The sequence below is a fragment of the Sus scrofa genome, chromosome Y, assembly GCF_054392235.1.
Source record: "Sus scrofa isolate SSC_HxYL_T2T_F1_AM1 chromosome Y, Sscrofa_HxYL_maternal_Yorkshire_Landrace_v2.0, whole genome shotgun sequence".
Classification (NCBI taxonomy): Eukaryota; Metazoa; Chordata; class Mammalia; order Artiodactyla; family Suidae; genus Sus; species Sus scrofa.
The window spans coordinates 24,877,266-24,894,284 of record NC_139402.1 but is presented as its reverse complement, the minus strand read 5'-3'; positions in this window follow the sequence as shown (position 1 = coordinate 24,894,284).

Sequence of the window (17,019 nt, the reverse complement as noted above, 5' to 3'; positions counted from 1 at the left end):
GTGTGCTATCCACCTTAAAGCAAGACAAGTCCTTGGAGCAATTGCCCTGCCATTGACGGTTGCTGGAATCAACAGCTCCTGTACCTCTCTCTCTCTTTCTGTTGATCGCCTTCGCTCTAGCTCTCTCCCTCTCCCCTTGGTCCCCTTCAATTTCTCTTGAATCCTCCTGCTTCAAGCTGACCTAGGGTGATATTGGAAGTAATATATTAGCCGAGAGAATGGTCCAAGTGATCCCACAGTCTCTTCTCCCTGTCTTTCTAGGTGTGATCACATATAAAATCCGTGGTCCAGAAAGACTTGCTGTGCTGTGTGGAGACACCCCAACTAGGTCATCCTTCCACAACACTTCCCATATTCAGCTCTTCCGATGGACACGCTGACCACTTCATATGTACTTCGGTCTGGACGGTCCCATAGTGGACCCAGAGAGCAACACACTTGAAACAACGTTCCCATGAGTGCTCTCCCAAAAAAGTGCTGATCTGCAGCATTCCCTACCTGGTCCTTGAGGTATTGTGGATTTGCTCGCGTGTGGATATCTGGACTCGTTCTTAGGGCATATAGAATATGAAGTCCATGACTCTTCATCTCTCAATGATTTGGAATCTAAACCATGGTCTGAGCATTCTTCTCCAGTGGGCTGGCCAACCATAGCCCAGAGTGCAAGATGTCTGTCCACCATAACTAGTCTCTATGGAATAGACCTCCTCATTCTCTAGCCTCATGAGTGTCAGGGACAGAGCCCACTCCCTTCCAGGATGGATCTTTCAATACCCTCAAACTGCAGGCATCATCACAGGGCTCATGGAAGTTCAGACAATCGACCCACTTCTCCTTCCCTATGACTGTAGACAAAGGAAACATACTGGCACTGGCGCCAGGCACCACACTCCCAGTAAGCCCTCCATGAGAGGGAGGGCTTGTGCTTATCCACCTGTGGAAAAGGCACCTGAAGTACACCGGTTACATCTCGGTTAAAATGCCTCTGTTTGGAGGGCTCCCCTTTGGCTTAGGCTATGGAAATATGTATTCAGAAGTGTGGAGCAGAAAGTGCCCCATTGGGAATGGCTCCATCAGGTGTTACATGCAGGGCCTCATGCCTGGTGGAGAGCATTGGGACATGGTTTCCTTGTTTGTGCACAGGGATGTCTTGTTTCAAATGGCCATGAAGCACAAATCTTTTTTCACATGGAGGAACTCCCTTGGGGTATTCTGCCCACGGATCCCCTTAAGATATCACATGTGCAAACACCAAGCCTCTAGAATCCACATTTAGCTTGGGATCCTAAGGAGAGTGGTGTCTATGAGTCTACAGATGGAGATAATATGGTTGATCCAAGAGGACCACCCATCTGATGGATCCTCCTTTCCATCAACTTCGACATACCTCCAGAGCAAGAGCTCATGGTGTCCATCATTTGACTCTCAAGGTGTGAGGGTGAGAATGTCCCACATATGGCCCATCGCACACCTCTATTCTCACAGAGAGGTTGTTCGGGCACAAGGCTCCATGGGCATAATATCAGTGCCATGGCCACCTCTGGGACTGCACCTTTCAGAAGGAAGGCAACTCCACACCATGGGGAACCAAATTTTCTCTATCACGATGGATCTATGATAACTTGTGTAGCACTTCAGGGTCGCGTGCTTTCTCAGTCAATGCCTCACACGAATACACAGGACAGAATCTCTTTTGGAGAGAAAAGGTGTCATTCCAAACCCCCAAACCAACGTCCCCGGGATAATGACATCAAGGAACGACTGAGGAAACACCCTCTGATCTGCCATTTCAATAGGAAGGGACTTTTCCGCTTAGGGAAAAGAGAGGGTGTCATTTAACTTGACCCACATCTCGTGTCCTTTGAGAAGACATGGGTGCCAGGCAGGGAGCACTGCTTGCAACCGACATATTTCTTGAGACAGACCAAGAACGAGTGAAAATCTCATGCTAGAGTCCTGATATGGCCTTTGTGTCTAATAGTCCCGGAAACACAGACCAGGGCTTGGGAATGACATTGTGCCCTGGAATGTGGCTTGTATCCAAATCTCATCTCTCTCTCTCTCTCTCTCTCTCTCACTCTCTCTCTCGGCTTCTTCCTCCTTCACATTCTCTCGAATCCTCCTCATCCAAGGTTATCTGTGCTGGTCCAGGTTGGCATATCTCAGCCAGGAGAGCAGTCAAATTCTTTCACCAAGATTTTCCATCAGTCTTCCAAACTCCTATCAAATATGAAAGCATTTTTCCCGAAAGAACTCCTCTGTTTGTATGGAGATATTCCACCTCACGCATGGTACCCCTATCTTACCCTTGTCAGCCCTTCACACTGACCCATAACCATCCCATTTGTACTGCGTTCTACATGGTCACAGATTTGACTCCGAGATCAACATTTTTTTCAACCACCTACACGTAAGGGACCTAGTGAGAATTCACTTCTCTGCAGCACACCCCACGTGTGGGATCAGGTCTGTGAAGTTGCTGGGGAGGTGGATCTCTCGACTCTTTCTAAAGGGAGTTAGGACATGAAGTCTCTGACTCTCCATGTCTCCTTGAATTGGCATCTACGAAGGGTTTTGAGCACCCTTCAGCAGGGTCTGAATGAAAATGGGACAGAGTTCAACTATTCGATCCCCTAAAACCAGTCTCCATTTGGGACCATCCTCCTCCTTCTCTAGACCCTCAATTGGCAGGCCATAGGCCCGGCTCGTCCAAGAGCGAAACCTCAAGACCTGCCCATGTAGCCCTCACCACAAGGCTCACGGAGGAGAAGAAGACAGACTCCTGAAATTCCTCATAATTTTGTACCCCACAAACAAGCCAGCCGTGGAACTAGTCACCCCACTTCCATCCAGCACCCCATTACACAGGACGTCTTCTTATCAACCTGTGAAATACCCACCAGACATATCCCAGCTTCATTCTCGGGAAATTTGTTACTGTGGATAGCTAGTGTGTGCTTTCATCTATTGACGTGTATGTTCCGAAGCAGGGAATTGCCCTTCCCCCCATTCCAATATTTCCTCAGGGTTGATATTGAGGGCCTCGTCCTTGGTTGAAGGCAGAGGGGCCTATTTTCATGGTTTGAACTTTGAAATGAGATTTATCATCCCGGTCATAATTAGGAGTCCTTTTTCCCCTGTTGGCAAAAACTGGAAGTGATAACATCACTGGTCCCTTTCAGATATATTAATCCAAAACCAAGCCTGAGCCGTGGCTATTTATTTACTCAGGAGCCTGATTTGAATGGTGGCCCTGAGAAGAATGCTGGAAATACTACTTAACATCAAATTGTCCAATACATCCAATGGAGCATCGTTTAATTTAGTATCAATATACCTCCAGAGCATGAGCTCAGGCTGCTCGATGTACAACAATTGAGGGGTGACGGTGAGAGCTTCCCACTTTGGGCCCATCCCTCGCCTCTCTTCTCACAGAGGGTCTGTGGTGTCACAAGGCTTGGTGGGCAGCATGCCATTGCCATGGCAACCATTGCGCCTGAACTTCTCAGATGCAAGGCAACTCCACCTCCTCTGTGCCCACCTGCTCTCTACAGAAGGATGGCTCTTCCCCTGAACGTGTGTCAGGCTCAACACGGTGGTTCCAGAACTGCTTCCCAGGAATACACAGTCTACAATCTCATGGGGAAAGAAAATATGGGCTTGAAAAAGACCCACTCCCCACGGAGCCTCAACAGGAAAACAATGGCCGATGGAGGAAGAAGAACAACACACGAGCATCCCTTTCCATGGGAGGAGGCTTTTCCATGGAAGGAAGCTATGAAATATCTTTTAACCTGATTTGCACACCATGCCATTGGAGAAGATATAGGGACCATACCAAGGCTTTCAAACCTGTCTTCCAGTATGGAGCAGGGATTGTAATAGACACATTTTGGGAGTCAGGCCCGGAAGGAGAGAAGACTCTGGTACAAGTGTGCTGCTTTGTCCCATTTGTGTGCTATCCACCTTAAAGCAAGACAAGTCCTTGGAGCAATTGCCCTGCCATTGACGGTTGCTGGAATCAACAGCTCCTGTACCTCTCTCTCTCTTTCTGTTGATCGCCTTCGCTCTAGCTCTCTCCCTCTCCCCTTGGTCCCCTTCAATTTCTCTTGAATCCTCCTGCTTCAAGCTGACCTAGGGTTATATTGGAAGTAATATATTAGCCGAGAGAATGGTCCAAGTGATCCCCCAGCCTTTTCTCCCTGTCTTTCTCGGTGTGATCACATATAAAATCCGTGGTCCAGAAAGACTTGCTGTGCTGTGTGGAGACACCCCAACTAGGTCATCCTTCCACAACACTTCCCATATTCAGCTCTTCCGATGGACACGCTGACCACTTCATATGTACTTCGGTCTGGACGGTCCCATAGTGGACCCAGAGAGCAACACACTTGAAACAACGTTCCCATGAGTGCTCTCCCAAAAAAGTGCTGATCTGCAGCATTCCCTACCTGGTCCTTGAGGTATTGTGGATTTGCTCGCGTGTGGATATCTGGACTCGTTCTTAGGGCATATAGAATATGAAGTCCATGACTCTTCATCTCTCAATGATTTGGAATCTAAACCATGGTCTGAGCATTCTTCTCCAGTGGGCTGGCCAACCATAGCCCAGAGTGCAAGATGTCTGTCCACCATAACTAGTCTCTATGGAATAGACCTCCTCATTCTCTAGCCTCATGAGTGTCAGGGACAGAGCCCACTCCCTTCCAGGATGGATCTTTCAATACCCTCAAACTGCAGGCATCATCACAGGGCTCATGGAAGTTCAGACAATCGACCCACTTCTCCTTCCCTATGACTGTAGACAAAGGAAACATACTGGCACTGGCGCCAGGCACCACACTCCCAGTAAGCCCTCCATGAGAGGGAGGGCTTGTGCTTATCCACCTGTGGAAAAGGCACCTGAAGTACACCGGTTACATCTCGGTTAAAATGCCTCTGTTTGGAGGGCTCCCCTTTGGCTTAGGCTATGGAAATATGTATTCAGAAGTGTGGAGCAGAAAGTGCCCCATTGGGAATGGCTCCATCAGGTGTTACATGCAGGGCCTCATGCCTGGTGGAGAGCATTGGGACATGGTTTCCTTGTTTGTGCACAGGGATGTCTTGTTTCAAATGGCCATGAAGCACAAATCTTTTTTCACATGGAGGAACTCCCTTGGGGTATTCTGCCCACGGATCCCCTTAAGATATCACATGTGCAAACACCAAGCCTCTAGAATCCACATTTAGCTTGGGATCCTAAGGAGAGTGGTGTCTATGAGTCTACAGATGGAGATAATATGGTTGATCCAAGAGGACCACCCATCTGATGGATCCTCCTTTCCATCAACTTCGACATACCTCCAGAGCAAGAGCTCATGGTGTCCATCATTTGACTCTCAAGGTGTGAGGGTGAGAATGTCCCACATATGGCCCATCGCACACCTCTATTCTCACAGAGAGGTTGTTCGGGCACAAGGCTCCATGGGCATAATATCAGTGCCATGGCCACCTCTGGGACTGCACCTTTCAGAAGGAAGGCAACTCCACACCATGGGGAACCAAATTTTCTCTATCACGATGGATCTATGATAACTTGTGTAGCACTTCAGGGTCGCGTGCTTTCTCAGTCAATGCCTCACACGAATACACAGGACAGAATCTCTTTTGGAGAGAAAAGGTGTCATTCCAAACCCCCAAACCAACGTCCCCGGGATAATGACATCAAGGAACGACTGAGGAAACACCCTCTGATCTGCCATTTCAATAGGAAGGGACTTTTCCGCTTAGGGAAAAGAGAGGGTGTCATTTAACTTGACCCACATCTCGTGTCCTTTGAGAAGACATGGGTGCCAGGCAGGGAGCACTGCTTGCAACCGACATATTTCTTGAGACAGACCAAGAACGAGTGAAAATCTCATGCTAGAGTCCTGATATGGCCTTTGTGTCTAATAGTCCCGGAAACACAGACCAGGGCTTGGGAATGACATTGTGCCCTGGAATGTGGCTTGTATCCAAATCTCATCTCTCTCTCTCTCTCTCTCTCTCTCACTCTCTCTCTCGGCTTCTTCCTCCTTCACATTCTCTCGAATCCTCCTCATCCAAGGTTATCTGTGCTGGTCCAGGTTGGCATATCTCAGCCAGGAGAGCAGTCAAATTCTTTCACCAAGATTTTCCATCAGTCTTCCAAACTCCTATCAAATATGAAAGCATTTTTCCCGAAAGAACTCCTCTGTTTGTATGGAGATATTCCACCTCACGCATGGTACCCCTATCTTACCCTTGTCAGCCCTTCACACTGACCCATAACCATCCCATTTGTACTGCGTTCTACATGGTCACAGATTTGACTCCGAGATCAACATTTTTTTCAACCACCTACACGTAAGGGACCTAGTGAGAATTCACTTCTCTGCAGCACACCCCACGTGTGGGATCAGGTCTGTGAAGTTGCTGGGGAGGTGGATCTCTCGACTCTTTCTAAAGGGAGTTAGGACATGAAGTCTCTGACTCTCCATGTCTCCTTGAATTGGCATCTACGAAGGGTTTTGAGCACCCTTCAGCAGGGTCTGAATGAAAATGGGACAGAGTTCAACTATTCGATCCCCTAAAACCAGTCTCCATTTGGGACCATCCTCCTCCTTCTCTAGACCCTCAATTGGCAGGCCATAGGCCCGGCTCGTCCAAGAGCGAAACCTCAAGACCTGCCCATGTAGCCCTCACCACAAGGCTCACGGAGGAGAAGAAGACAGACTCCTGAAATTCCTCATAATTTTGTACCCCACAAACAAGCCAGCCGTGGAACTAGTCACCCCACTTCCATCCAGCACCCCATTACACAGGACGTCTTCTTATCAACCTGTGAAATACCCACCAGACATATCCCAGCTTCATTCTCGGGAAATTTGTTACTGTGGATAGCTAGTGTGTGCTTTCATCTATTGACGTGTATGTTCCGAAGCAGGGAATTGCCCTTCCCCCCATTCCAATATTTCCTCAGGGTTGATATTGAGGGCCTCGTCCTTGGTTGAAGGCAGAGGGGCCTATTTTCATGGTTTGAACTTTGAAATGAGATTTATCATCCCGGTCATAATTAGGAGTCCTTTTTCCCCTGTTGGCAAAAACTGGAAGTGATAACATCACTGGTCCCTTTCAGATATATTAATCCAAAACCAAGCCTGAGCCGTGGCTATTTATTTACTCAGGAGCCTGATTTGAATGGTGGCCCTGAGAAGAATGCTGGAAATACTACTTAACATCAAATTGTCCAATACATCCAATGGAGCATCCTTTAATTTAGTATCAATATACCTCCAGAGCATGAGCTCAGGCTGCTCGATGTACAACAATTGAGGGGTGACGGTGAGAGCTTCCCACTTTGGGCCCATCCCTCGCCTCTCTTCTCACAGAGGGTCTGTGGTGTCACAAGGCTTGGTGGGCAGCATGCCATTGCCATGGCAACCATTGCGCCTGAACTTCTCAGATGCAAGGCAACTCCACCTCCTCTGTGCCCACCTGCTCTCTACAGAAGGATGGCTCTTCCCCTGAACGTGTGTCAGGCTCAACACGGTGGTTCCAGAACTGCTTCCCAGGAATACACAGTCTACAATCTCATGGGGAAAGAAAATATGGGCTTGAAAAAGACCCACTCCCCACGGAGCCTCAACAGGAAAACAATGGCCGATGGAGGAAGAAGAACAACACACGAGCATCCCTTTCCATGGGAGGAGGCTTTTCCATGGAAGGAAGCTATGAAATATCTTTTAACCTGATTTCTACCCCATGCCATTGGAGAAGATATAGGGACCATACCAAGGCTTTCAAACCTGTCTTCCAGTATGGAGCAGGGATTGTAATAGACACATTTTGGGAGTCAGGCCCGGAAGGAGAGAAGACTCTGGTACAAGTGTGCTGCTTTGTCCCATTTGTGTGCTATCCACCTTAAAGCAAGACAAGTCCTTGGAGCAATTGCCCTGCCATTGACGGTTGCTGGAATCAACAGCTCCTGTACCTCTCTCTCTCTTTCTGTTGATCGCCTTCGCTCTAGCTCTCTCCCTCTCCCCTTGGTCCCCTTCAATTTCTCTTGAATCCTCCTGCTTCAAGCTGACCTAGGGTGATATTGGAAGTAATATATTAGCCGAGAGAATGGTCCAAGTGATCCCCCAGCCTTTTCTCCCTGTCTTTCTAGGTGTGATCACATATAAAATCCGTGGTCCAGAAAGACTTGCTGTGCTGTGTGGAGACACCCCAACTAGGTCATCCTTCCACAACACTTCCCATATTCAGCTCTTCCGATGGACACGCTGACCACTTCATATGTACTTCGGTCTGGACGGTCCCATAGTGGACCCAGAGAGCAACACACTTGAAACAACGTTCCCATGAGTGCTCTCCCAAAAAAGTGCTGATCTGCAGCATTCCCTACCTGGTCCTTGAGGTATTGTGGATTTGCTCGCGTGTGGATATCTGGACTCGTTCTTAGGGCATATAGAATATGAAGTCCATGACTCTTCATCTCTCAATGATTTGGAATCTAAACCATGGTCTGAGCATTCTTCTCCAGTGGGCTGGCCAACAATAGCCCAGAGTGCAAGATGTCTGTCCACCATAACTAGTCTCTATGGAATAGACCTCCTCATTCTCTAGCCTCATGAGTGTCAGGGACAGAGCCCACTCCCTTCCAGGATGGATTTTTCAATACCCTCAAACTGCAGGCATCATCACAGGGCTCATGGAAGTTCAGACAATCGACCCACTTCTCCTTCCCTATGACTGTAGACAAAGGAAACATACTGGCACTGGCGCCAGGCACCACACTCCCAGTAAGCCCTCCATGAGAGGGAGGGCTTGTGCTTATCCACCTGTGGAAAAGGCACCTGAAGTACACCGGTTACATCTCGGTTAAAATGCCTCTGTTTGGAGGGCTCCCCTTTGGCTTAGGCTATGGAAATATGTATTCAGAAGTGTGGAGCAGAAAGTGCCCCATTGGGAATGGCTCCATCAGGTGTTACATGCAGGGCCTCATGCCTGGTGGAGAGCATTGGGGCATGGTTTCCTTGTTTGTGCACAGGGATGTCTTGTTTCAAATGGCCATGAAGCACAAATCTTTTTTCACATGGAGGAACTCCCTTGGGGTATTCTGCCCACGGATCCCCTTAAGATATCACATGTGCAAACACCAAGCCTCTAGAATCCACATTTAGCTTGGGATCCTAAGGAGAGTGGTGTCTATGAGTCTACAGATGGAGATAATATGGTTGATCCAAGAGGACCACCCATCTGATGGATCCTCCTTTCCATCAACTTCGACATACCTCCAGAGCAAGAGCTCATGGTGTCCATCATTTGACTCTCAAGGTGTGAGGGTGAGAATGTCCCACATATGGCCCATCGCACACCTCTATTCTCACAGAGAGGTTGTTCGGGCACAAGGCTCCATGGGCATAATATCAGTGCCATGGCCACCTCTGGGACTGCACCTTTCAGAAGGAAGGCAACTCCACACCATGGGGAACCAAATTTTCTCTATCACGATGGATCTATGATAACTTGTGTAGCACTTCAGGGTCGCGTGCTTTCTCAGTCAATGCCTCACACGAATACACAGGACAGAATCTCTTTTGGAGAGAAAAGGTGTCATTCCAAACCCCCAAACCAACGTCCCCGGGATAATGACATCAAGGAACGACTTAGGAAACACCCTCTGATCTGCCATTTCAATAGGAAGGGACTTTTCCGCTTAGGGAAAAGAGAGGGTGTCATTTAACTTGACCCACATCTCGTGTCCTTTGAGAAGACATGGGTGCCAGGCAGGGAGCACTGCTTGCAACCGACATATTTCTTGAGACAGACCAAGAACGAGTGAAAATCTCATGCTAGAGTCCTGATATGGCCTTTGTGTCTAATAGTCCCGGAAACACAGACCAGGGCTTGGGAATGACATTGTGCCCTGGAATGTGGCTTGTATCCAAATCTCATCTCTCTCTCTCTCTCTCTCTCTCTCACTCTCTCTCTCGGCTTCTTCCTCCTTCACATTCTCTCGAATCCTCCTCATCCAAGGTTATCTGTGCTGGTCCAGGTTGGCATATCTCAGCCAGGAGAGCAGTCAAATTCTTTCACCAAGATTTTCCATCAGTCTTCCAAACTCCTATCAAATATGAAAGCATTTTTCCCGAAAGAACTCCTCTGTTTGTATGGAGATATTCCACCTCACGCATGGTACCCCTATCTTACCCTTGTCAGCCCTTCACACTGACCCATAACCATCCCATTTGTACTGCGTTCTACATGGTCACAGATTTGACTCCGAGATCAACATTTTTTTCAACCACCTACACGTAAGGGACCTAGTGAGAATTCACTTCTCTGCAGCACACCCCACGTGTGGGATCAGGTCTGTGAAGTTGCTGGGGAGGTGGATCTCTCGACTCTTTCTAAAGGGAGTTAGGACATGAAGTCTCTGACTCTCCATGTCTCCTTGAATTGGCATCTACGAAGGGTTTTGAGCACCCTTCAGCAGGGTCTGAATGAAAATGGGACAGAGTTCAACTATTCGATCCCCTAAAACCAGTCTCCATTTGGGACCATCCTCCTCCTTCTCTAGACCCTCAATTGGCAGGCCATAGGCCCGGCTCGTCCAAGAGCGAAACCTCAAGACCTGCCCATGTAGCCCTCACCACAAGGCTCACGGAGGAGAAGAAGACAGACTCCTGAAATTCCTCATAATTTTGTACCCCACAAACAAGCCAGCCGTGGAACTAGTCACCCCACTTCCATCCAGCACCCCATTACACAGGACGTCTTCTTATCAACCTGTGAAATACCCACCAGACATATCCCAGCTTCATTCTCGGGAAATTTGTTACTGTGGATAGCTAGTGTGTGCTTTCATCTATTGACGTGTATGTTCCGAAGCAGGGAATTGCCCTTCCCCCCATTCCAATATTTCCTCAGGGTTGATATTGAGGGCCTCGTCCTTGGTTGAAGGCAGAGGGGCCTATTTTCATGGTTTGAACTTTGCAATGAGATTTATCATCCCGGTCATAATTAGGAGTCCTTTTTCCCCTGTTGGCAAAAACTGGAAGTGATAACATCACTGGTCCCTTTCAGATATATTAATCCAAAACCAAGCCTGAGCCGTGGCTATTTATTTACTCAGGAGCCTGATTTGAATGGTGGCCCTGAGAAGAATGCTGGAAATACTACTTAACATCAAATTGTCCAATACATCCAATGGAGCATCCTTTAATTTAGTATCAATATACCTCCAGAGCATGAGCTCAGGCTGCTCGATGTACAACAATTGAGGGGTGACGGTGAGAGCTTCCCACTTTGGGCCCATCCCTCGCCTCTCTTCTCACAGAGGGTCTGTGGTGTCACAAGGCTTGGTGGGCAGCATGCCATTGCCATGGCAACCATTGCGCCTGAACTTCTCAGATGCAAGGCAACTCCACCTCCTCTGTGCCCACCTGCTCTCTACAGAAGGATGGCTCTTCCCCTGAACGTGTGTCAGGCTCAACACGGTGGTTCCAGAACTGCTTCCCAGGAATACACAGTCTACAATCTCATGGGGAAAGAAAATATGGGCTTGAAAAAGACCCACTCCCCACGGAGCCTCAACAGGAAAACAATGGCCGATGGAGGAAGAAGAACAACACACGAGCATCCCTTTCCATGGGAGGAGGCTTTTCCATGGAAGGAAGCTATGAAATATCTTTTAACCTGATTTCTACCCCATGCCATTGGAGAAGATATAGGGACCATACCAAGGCTTTCAAACCTGTCTTCCAGTATGGAGCAGGGATTGTAATAGACACATTTTGGGAGTCAGGCCCGGAAGGAGAGAAGACTCTGGTACAAGTGTGCTGCTTTGTCCCATTTGTGTGCTATCCACCTTAAAGCAAGACAAGTCCTTGGAGCAATTGCCCTGCCATTGACGGTTGCTGGAATCAACAGCTCCTGTACCTCTCTCTCTCTTTCTGTTGATCGCCTTCGCTCTAGCTCTCTCCCTCTCCCCTTGGTCCCCTTCAATTTCTCTTGAATCCTCCTGCTACAAGCTGACCTAGGGTGATATTGGAAGTAATATATTAGCCGAGAGAATGGTCCAAGTGATCCCCCAGCCTTTTCTCCCTGTCTTTCTCGGTGTGATCACATATAAAATCAGTGGTCCAGAAAGACTTGCTGTGCTGTGTGGAGACACCCCAACTAGGTCATCCTTCCACAACACTTCCCATATTCAGCTCTTCCGATGGACACGCTGACCACTTCATATGTACTTCGGTCTGGACGGTCCCATAGTGGACCCAGAGAGCAACACACTTGAAACAACGTTCCCATGAGTGCTCTCCCAAAAAAGTGCTGATCTGAAGCATTCCCTACCTGGTCCTTGAGGTATTGTGGATTTGCTCGCGTGTGGATCTCTGGACTCGATCTTAGGGCATATAGAATATGAAGTCCATGACTCTTCATGTCTCAATGATTTGGAATCTAAAGCATGGTCTGTGCATTCTTCTCCAGTGGGCTGGCCAACCATAGCCCAGAGTGCAAGATGTCTGTCCACCATAACTAGTCTCTATGGAATAGACCTCCTCATTCTCTAGCCTCATGAGTGTCAGGGATAGAGCCCACTCCCTTCCGGGATGGAACTTTCAAGACCCTCCAATTGCAGTCATCATCTCAGGGCTCATGGAAGTTCAGACAATCGACCCACTTCTCCTTCCCTATGACTGTAGACACAGCAAACATACTGGCACTGGCCCGAGGCACCACACTCCCAGTAAGCCCTCCATGAGAGGGAGGGCTTGTGCTTATCCACCTGTGGAAAAGGCACCTGAAGTACACCGGTTACATCTCGGTTAAAATGCCTCTGTTTGGAGGGCTCCCCTTTGGCTTAGGCTATGGAAATATGTATTCAGTAGTGTGGAGCAGAAAGTGCCCCATTGGGAATGGCTCCATCAGGTGTTACATGCAGGGCCTCATGCCTGGTGGAGAGCATTGGGGCATGGTTTCCTTGTTTGTGCACAGGGATGTCTTGTTTCAAATGGCCATGAAGCACAAATCTTTTTTCACATGGAGGAACTCCCTTGGGGTATTCTGCCCACGGATCCCCTTAAGATATCACATGTGCAAACACCAAGCCTCTAGAATCCACATTTAGCTTGGGATCCTAAGGAGAGTGGTGTCTATGAGTCTACAGATGGAGATAATATGGTTGATCCAAGAGGACCACCCATCTGATGGATCCTCCTTTCCATCAACTTCGACATACCTCCAGAGCAAGAGCTCATGGTGTCCATCATTTGACTCTCAAGGTGTGAGGGTGAGAATGTCCCACATATGGCCCATCGCACACCTCTATTCTCACAGAGAGGTTGTTCGGGCACAAGGCTCCATGGGCATAATATCAGTGCCATGGCCACCTCTGGGACTGCACCTTTCAGAAGGAAGGCAACTCCACACCATGGGGAACCAAATTTTCTCTATCACGATGGATCTATGATAACTTGTGTAGCACTTCAGGGTCGCGTGCTTTCTCAGTCAATGCCTCACACGAATACACAGGACAGAATCTCTTTTGGAGAGAAAAGGTGTCATTCCAAACCCCCAAACCAACGTCCCCGGGATAATGACATCAAGGAACGACTGAGGAAACACCCTCTGATCTGCCATTTCAATAGGAAGGGACTTTTCCGCTTAGGGAAAAGAGAGGGTGTCATTTAACTTGACCCACACCTCGTGTCCTTTGAGAAGACATGGGTGCCAGGCAGGGAGCACTGCTTGCAACCGACATATTTCTTGAGACAGACCAAGAACGAGTGAAAATCTCATGCTAGAGTCCTGATATGGCCTTTGTGTCTAATAGTCCCGGAAACACAGACCAGGGCTTGGGAATGACATTGTGCCCTGGAATGTGGCTTGTATCCAAATCTCATCTCTCTCTCTCTCTCTCTCTCTCTCTCACTCTCTCTCTCGGCTTCTTCCTCCTTCACATTCTCTCGAATCCTCCTCATCCAAGGTTATCTGTGCTGGTCCAGGTTGGCATATCTCAGCCAGGAGAGCAGTCAAATTCTTTCACCAAGATTTTCCATCAGTCTTCCAAACTCCTATCAAATATGAAAGCATTTTTCCCGAAAGAACTCCTCTGTTTGTATGGAGATATTCCACCTCACGCATGGTACCCCTATCTTACCCTTGTCAGCCCTTCACACTGACCCATAACCATCCCATTTGTACTGCGTTCTACATGGTCACAGATTTGACTCCGAGATCAACATTTTTTTCAACCACCTACACGTAAGGGACCTAGTGAGAATTCACTTCTCTGCAGCACACCCCACGTGTGGGATCAGGTCTGTGAAGTTGCTGGGGAGGTGGATCTCTCGACTCTTTCTAAAGGGAGTTAGGACATGAAGTCTCTGACTCTCCATGTCTCCTTGAATTGGCATCTACGAAGGGTTTTGAGCACCCTTCAGCAGGGTCTGAATGAAAATGGGACAGAGTTCAACTATTCGATCCCCTAAAACCAGTCTCCATTTGGGACCATCCTCCTCCTTCTCTAGACCCTCAATTGGCAGGCCATAGGCCCGGCTCGTCCAAGAGCGAAACCTCAAGACCTGCCCATGTAGCCCTCACCACAAGGCTCACGGAGGAGAAGAAGACAGACTCCTGAAATTCCTCATAATTTTGTACCCCACAAACAAGCCAGCCGTGGAACTAGTCACCCCACTTCCATCCAGCACCCCATTACACAGGACGTCTTCTTATCAACCTGTGAAATACCCACCAGACATATCCCAGCTTCATTCTCGGGAAATTTGTTACTGTGGATAGCTAGTGTGTGCTTTCATCTATTGACGTGTATGTTCCGAAGCAGGGAATTGCCCTTCCCCCCATTCCAATATTTCCTCAGGGTTGATATTGAGGGCCTCGTCCTTGGTTGAAGGCAGAGGGGCCTATTTTCATGGTTTGAGCGCTGGAATGAGATTTCTCATCCCGGTCATAATTAGGAGTCCTTTTTCCCCTGTTGGCAAAAACTGGAAGTGATAACATCACTGGTCCCTTTCAGATATATTAATCCAAAACCAAGCCTGAGCCGTGGCTATTTATTTACTCAGGAGCCTGATTTGAATGGTGGCCCTGAGAAGAATGCTGGAAATACTACTTAACATCAAATTGTCCAATACATCCAATGGAGCATCCTTTAATTTAGTATCAATATACCTCCAGAGCATGAGCTCAGGCTGCTCGATGTACAACAATTGAGGGGTGACGGTGAGAGCTTCCCACTTTGGGCCCATCCCTCGCCTCTCTTCTCACAGAGGGTCTGTGGTGTCACAAGGCTTGGTGGGCAGCATGCCATTGCCATGGCAACCATTGCGCCTGAACTTCTCAGATGCAAGGCAACTCCACCTCCTCTGTGCCCACCTGCTCTCTACAGAAGGATGGCTCTTCCCCTGAACGTGTGTCAGGCTCAACACGGTGGTTCCAGAACTGCTTCCCAGGAATACACAGTCTACAATCTCATGGGGAAAGAAAATATGGGCTTGAAAAAGACCCACTCCCCACGGAGCCTCAACAGGAAAACAATGGCCGATGGAGGAAGAAGAACAACACACGAGCATCCCTTTCCATGGGAGGAGGCTTTTCCATGGAAGGAAGCTATGAAATATCTTTTAACCTGATTTCTACCCCATGCCATTGGAGAAGATATAGGGACCATACCAAGGCTTTCAAACCTGTCTTCCAGTATGGAGCAGGGATTGTAATAGACACATTTTGGGAGTCAGGCCCGGAAGGAGAGAAGACTCTGGTACAAGTGTGCTGCTTTGTCCCATTTGTGTGCTATCCACCTTAAAGCAAGACAAGTCCTTGGAGCAATTGCCCTGCCATTGACGGTTGCTGGAATCAACAGCTCCTGTACCTCTCTCTCTCTTTCTGTTGATCGCCTTCGCTCTAGCTCTCTCCCTCTCCCCTTGGTCCCCTTCAATTTCTCTTGAATCCTCCTGCTTCAAGCTGACCTAGGGTGATATTGGAAGTAATATATTAGCCGAGAGAATGGTCCAAGTGATCCCACAGTCTCTTCTCCCTGTCTTTCTAGGTGTGATCACATATAAAATCCGTGGTCCAGAAAGACTTGCTGTGCTGTGTGGAGACACCCCAACTAGGTCATCCTTCCACAACACTTCCCATATTCAGCTCTTCCGATGGACACGCTGACCACTTCATATGTACTTCGGTCTGGACGGTCCCATAGTGGACCCAGAGAGCAACACACTTGAAACAACGTTCCCATGAGTGCTCTCCCAAAAAAGTGCTGATCTGCAGCATTCCCTACCTGGTCCTTGAGGTATTGTGGATTTGCTCGCGTGTGGATATCTGGACTCGTTCTTAGGGCATATAGAATATGAAGTCCATGACTCTTCATGTCTCAATGATTTGGAATCTAAACCATGGTCTGTGCATCCTTGGCCAGTGGGCTGGCCAACCATAGCCCAGAGTGCAAGATGTCTGTCCACCATAACTAGTCTCTATGGAATAGACCTCCTCATTCTCTAGCCTCATGAGTGTCAGGGACAGAGCCCACTCCCTTCCGGGATGGAACTTTCAAGACCCTCCAATTGCAGGCATCATCTCAGGGCTCATGGAAGTTCAGACAATCGACCCACTTCTCCTTCCCTATGACTGTAGACACAGCAAACATACTGGCACTGGCCCGAGGCACCACACTCCCAGTAAGCCCTCCATGAGAGGGAGGGCTTGTGCTTATCCACCTGTGGAAAAGGCACCTGAAGTACACCGGTTACATCTCGGTTAAAATGCCTCTGTTTGGAGGGCTCCCCTTTGGCTTAGGCTATGGAAATATGTATTCAGTAGTGTGGAGCAGAAAGTGCCCCATTGGGAATGGCTCCATCAGGTGTTACATGCAGGGCCTCATGCCTGGTGGAGAGCATTGGGGCATGGTTTCCTTGTTTGTGCACAGGGATGTCTTGTTTCAAATGGCCATGAAGCACAAATCTTTTTTCACATGGAGGAACTCCCTTG